Here is a 6,000-nt window from a genome sequence, read left to right on the forward strand (position 1 = left end):
TCCTCTGCAATTTTTTCCTGGTTCTTTTTCTGAGGGTACCGTAACTCCACTTTTATTAAACTAAATTTTCCCGGACTATCGGTGCGTGCCCTCACTATTCCGCCATCTTCTGGACTGTCAACTTCTGATTTCAACACTTAAATCCTGGAATACATGAAACTGCTTCAGTTGGAAAATGTACTTTCAACTAATAGATAAAAGCATCTAATATAATTTTTGTCTTCATAGCTGTAAAAGCCTGGATAAGGAACTTTTGTCCCATTAAAAGATGCTACTACCAACAACACATATACAATTCTACGAAAAGAAGTAAATAGAAAAGTTTTTTTTAGGAATCAGGTACTTGGTAAAGTGGTTAGGAAGCCACTTGGGATGCCCACACCCTATGTTGGAGGGCCTGAGTTTGAGTACCAACTCTGCTTCCAGTCCAGTTCTCTGTTAATGCTGCCCTGGCAGGCAGCAGGTGATTGGCTCAAGCATTTGGATTATTTCCATCTATATGGGAGACCTGGACTGAGATTGTGGCTCCTGGCTTCAGGTTGGCCCAGTCCTAGTTATTTTGGGCAACTGGAGAGTGAAACAGAGGGTGGAAGGTAGGTTTCTCTCTCTTTTTCTCTCCCCATCTCTCTCTCTTTCAAACAAATAAGTAAAAACATTTTTAGACAACCTTGCATTCCATGTTTACTACAGATACAATGAAGCCTGCTGTCTCTTTTACATAACATGCTATTTATAGTATTACTCATAGGTACCTGAGATAGCCTTATAAATTTAAGTTTTTATATGATTTCTATATTTTATAGTATAGGATCACAACTTACAATACGATAATATTGCTATATAAATTGTCAGTCAGCAAAATCTAAATATATTTTAAATATTTGCTGTTATTATCTGCACTGCAGAAAAAACAAAAGTCTTCAAAAGCATAAATATTTAAGATTTGAGATTTTTAAAGGTAAATTTTTTTGAGTCCTAACTGTGTACCAGGCCTGCTGTAAGTAACTTATAGGTATTAACTCATTAGTCTTCAACAATCATCTGGGGTAAGTGCATTATCATCTACCCTACTTGACAAATGAGAAAACTAAGTCACAATGAGGTTAAGTTACTTGTTGAAGTTCCAGCATTTACAAGTTGGAATGCCAAGATTTGAACTCACAAAATTTGGTTTCATAGGCCACAGTTATAGGTATTTTGCTATACTAGACTTTCTATAGAATGGTTAACTATGTGGTCCTATTAAGAATTATTGATACATTCTTATTTGATCAAGGTAAAGGAAAAGTATTTCCAAAATTTTTGAACAGTATCAAATAGACTATTTAAACTTGTATCTACATTTTGTATCACTTCCAACAGATTTTTAATTTGAATTTAATTATCCATCAAAATCATTAAGAGCCAGAAAAAGACTTGTTTATTTTTGAGATGTAGGGAAGTTGGGTGTTTATTTATGGGGATGGTTTTCACTCTGCTTCTTTTTTTAAAAATAAAAAAAAAAAACCTCCTAAGTAGTCCATTTGCCATCTAAATACGTAGATAATATAAAATGATTAAAAAGATGAATAAATTTTCAATTCTATTTATGTGCTTAATGTGAGATTTCCTCTTTAAAAATGCACTGTATATGTACATTTAAATGTCTTCTTTTTTTAAAGATTTATTTATTTTATCTGAATGGCAGAGTTACAGAGAGGCAGAGAGAGAGAGAGAGAGAGAGAGAGAGAGAAGTCTTCCATCCATCCACTGGTTCACTCCCCAGATGATTGCAACAGCCAGAGCTGTGCCGATCTGAAGCCCGAAGCCAGGAGCTTCTTCTGGGTTTCCCCTGTGGGTGCAGGGGTCCAAGTACTTGGGTCATCTTCTACTGCTTTCCCAGGCCATAGCAGAGAGCTGTATCAGAAGTGAAGCAGCCAGGACTCGAACCAGCACCCATATGGGATGCCAACATTGCAGGCAGTGGCTTTACCCACTATGCCACAGTGCTGGCCCCAAATGTCTTCTTATCATATGGTCACAGGTGGGTGGTCTTTTAGTTCCAAAAGCAGTTCAAATCCTCAAACTGACATCAAGAGGAACTGAATTATTCTATAACTGAAGTTTGTAATACCCTACTAAGGGAAGGCAAGTTGTACTCACAAGTATGAATGCAAATGCCTGAAGTCACATAGTTGTGTTTTAGAGGCCACACATTAGCTCATATAGTATTTTCAAAATCATTTTAGTATTTTAATTTTGATTAACTTAAAGCCAAATTGACCAAATGTTGATGCAGACAAACGTCTGAAGGGTAAGACATGTATCACTATTTACTTAAACTAATGATCCAAAAATCATCACTTGGTTGTAATCTCTACGCCTGACTTTAATTATGGAGAGAAATTATACAGCCACTCCCATTTTTATGACATTGGTAGTCAAGTCTTATATAAGAAGAAATAAATTTTGCCTTCTGAACTTGAAGAACTTCTACTCCATTTGCAAAGATTAAAACAACATATGGTTAATCATTTTGGAAATGATTCAGCAACAAACAGAGAAAACAGAAGTTGAACTGAAACTTGAAACACCATAGATAAATAACTCAGGGAAAAATCAGATATTTGTATTAGTCATCCTTTTGTCACTATACAAATTCCTGAGAAGAGCTACTTGTGAAGAGAGTTTATTTCAGCTTATAGTTTTTACAAGTTCCAGCCCAAGATCAGGCAACTCCATTGTCAGCAGAAGTCAGAAGATACTGAAACAATCACATCGAAAGCCAAGAAGTAAATGAGTCTCCTTCTTGTCATCTTTCTTTACGAAATCATCATGATTCAATCATGGGATTCTGTCCTACCAGTTAAACTCCATCCCATCATATTCCAAAGACTTTATTTTCCAACACTATAATTAGATTGTTTCTACTCTTTCAACATCATCAATAGAAAGCTATGAGATTTAAATTTTTTTAATAAGTTGGGGAGCCAAATCACATCCAAACTATAGCAACATTTAAAGTGAGAAAATAGCATGAAATGCTGGTAGGAATGGGTATGGTAAATAGGAATTGGAGAGAGTGGAAAAGTAGTACAGAATGGGAAAATGGCGTTTATATTAAGGAATCAAATGTGTTGATCAGAATTAATCTAAAATCATGGAAAATATTTCTTCTAATAACAAGGAAAATATTCTGTATTTTGAAACATTGGTGATCAGAAGGAATTTATAGATTTATTTTTATTGTTTTGTATTTTTCACTCCTTCCTTCTTGCTAAAATAAATTCTTTAGTTCTTTTATTGAGAATCTGTGAGTGGTAATTTTAATAGTTTGGGGGTTATTTTTTTCTCTTTGTTTCTGGGATTTTTATTTGTTGTTTTTGGTTGTGGTGTCGTGTGTCTGTTGATTTTTAGGGGTTGTCAATCTAAGTATTTCATTTTCTCTTATTCTAGAATGGTACTTTTTCAGATATATGCTTAACTGTGGGAGCTTCCAGTTTCTAACCCTTCATATAAGAAGCTTAGGATTCATTACTCCCATCCATATAATTTAAAAAGCAAAGTTCAACAAACTAAGTCAAGAAGTTTTCTTAGATCCATCAGAAAACCAGGTAAAAAGGAAACTCGCTGCCTTCAAAATTGAAAAGATAGACACGACAGAAAAAAGAACTTAGTAGAGTAGAAACCTCCATGGGGACTGGAGAACAAAGATATGAAAACTTAAATTGTAATAAACACATTTCTAGTGGCTTAGTATAGGCCAATTTGAGAATTAAAAACTCAGAAGGTCCAATTCTTATGGAATCCTCCACAATTCCAAGAGTTTTATTCTTCAGAAATCCTACCAGATTTTAACAAGGCTTAGTGTAAAACTGCCTTGTGATTTAAGTAGGAGGAGGGAAAATGTAACCATTTCTAAATATGGCCAGAGCACTATTACTCTTAATAATGGCTTCCCTGGAGAGAAGCCATTTTTTCAGAGTCAAAGCTCTTAAATGACCTGGGGGAAGAGAAACACTAAATTCTAGATTCCTCTAAACTTCCTTTCTCAGATAAAAGGGAAAAAACAAAAACAAATCTGAGAAGCATTTGTGCAAGTCACAGTCAGAGGCATAGGTTCACTAAAAAGACTAAGATCTATTCACAGCATTGTAAAAGGTTTCTACTTTTCTTGACCACCATATCAATAGGGCTCTTGTTAATAAACAGCAGGGGATTACAACTAAAAAACTATCCATCTCAGAAGTCTCTAGGAAAATCCAAATACAACAAAGACAAAATCAAGTGCACCAATTGGAAACTTTAGCTGTAGCTACAGCAAATAGTAAGTGCTACTTAAATTCTAGTCAGATAAACATAAAACCTCACATTAAAACCTATTTAACTCAAATTTTACTTAATTATGTTTTAACAAAGAATTACAAGGCATACTAAAGGACTAAAAAACCCCACAGTTTGAAGAGACAACAGACTAGATTCATAGCTGTTAAAGATGTTGGAATTATCAGAACAGAATAAAGAATTTAAAAGGACTCAATCTGAACTGACATTTGAACATATTATTCCGTCATTTTCTGTTATTTATTGCAGCTACTATGTATGTTTTCACTCTATTATTTGTAGGTAATGTTTTTCTCCATTATAGTTATTAAAATTTTGCTTTCTTTTTGGGATATCAGAGTTTTTCTATGATATTTTCACTATTGATTTACTTATTTCACCAGAACTTATGTTTTTAAAAATGATGTTGAGTTTTTTATCAGTTCTGGAAAATTCTAACTCAATAATGTAAATATTTATTTCTTCTCAAATTTCTTTTTAGACATATGTTAGAACTTTATATTCTACCTTAAATGTTTCTAAACTCTTTTACATTTTCTATATCATTCTTATCTGAAATGTAATACATTTAATTTCTTCAAGTCCATTCTCTTTTTAGTTGTATTTAATCTGCACTTTGTCCAGTTTTAAATTCTATTTCAATGATTATATCTCATGCTCCTAAATATAGTATCTAGATCCTTTTTTATATTTGGTTGTCTAACACTTTATGTTGATTTTATAGTTACTAATTTAGAGTAATAATCTTTAATATTCTAAAGTATGAAGTGTGATTTATTTTATATCTATTGATTTTTAATCATAGTTAAAATTTTAGGCATTTATAATTTTTTTGAGGATATCTACAGCTTGGCATTTTCTATATGGATTCTGTATAGCCTGGTGTGAAAAATATCCCTCCAGTGTGACTTTGTTTGGCCATGCCAGGTATTTTGGGGTAATAACAGATTAGAACTAGTTTCTATGTTCAATTTTCAATTTGGTTTCCCCTACCATACAGGTAGCAAGAAATCAGATTCAAAATAAAGCTTTCTTTTTTTAGAGTTCTAAGTAAAGGCATATTTCCTTGTTTTCCCTTTATCATTGAGAAAAGTCTCAAAACTTCAGATTTTCACTACTGCCAGGAATAAAATATCTACTTTTCATCTTCTATCAATTCAGGATCATTGTGGCATGGATTTATGAACTTACTGGTGGTGGTTTTTTTTTTTTTTTTTTTTTCTGGTACCTAGTGATTTTTCTTTCTTATTTACTAGTCAAACCATGATTATTTATTTATTTATTATTTTTTGAAGTGTGCCACTAAGACTTAGTGGAATGCCTGCTCCTTTATCAGATACCCAGAGATGTGTGCTGGGTGGGGAAAGGGCATTCTGGCCAGAGCTCCAGGGTGGGGTAAGAGTCCAGAGTGACACCAAAGTTGGGCATTGTGGAGCTCCTCTCTCATCAACAGTGAGGAGGGTCTGATCACACTGGCTGGCTTATTGACAACCACAACCCCTCTCTGCCAAGGTGAATCAACTCCCACGGGTGAGCCCATAGTGACTGTGCACTCCACTCACCCAGGATAATGAACCACACAAAGGATTTATGTGCTCCACAGTGTGAACACAGAGCATTTCTCAGTGACCCTCTCCGGCAGTCAGGTAATTCTAAACTTCTGGAGTTGGACCCAGT

General features: G+C 34.2%; 1 pseudogene; it reads right to left on the reverse strand.

Moving 5' to 3' along the window:
* LOC149128693 (small ribosomal subunit protein eS6 pseudogene) overlaps positions 1-5,751 on the reverse strand; it is a 138,254-nt pseudogene extending 132,503 nt beyond the window's left edge.
* Positions 5,752-6,000: the final 249 nt, after the last annotated feature.

The sequence above is a fragment of the Oryctolagus cuniculus genome, chromosome 1 (genome assembly GCF_051225735.1).
Source record: "Oryctolagus cuniculus isolate XC-2025 breed Fujian yellow rabbit chromosome 1, ASM5122573v1, whole genome shotgun sequence".
Classification (NCBI taxonomy): domain Eukaryota; kingdom Metazoa; phylum Chordata; class Mammalia; order Lagomorpha; family Leporidae; genus Oryctolagus; species Oryctolagus cuniculus.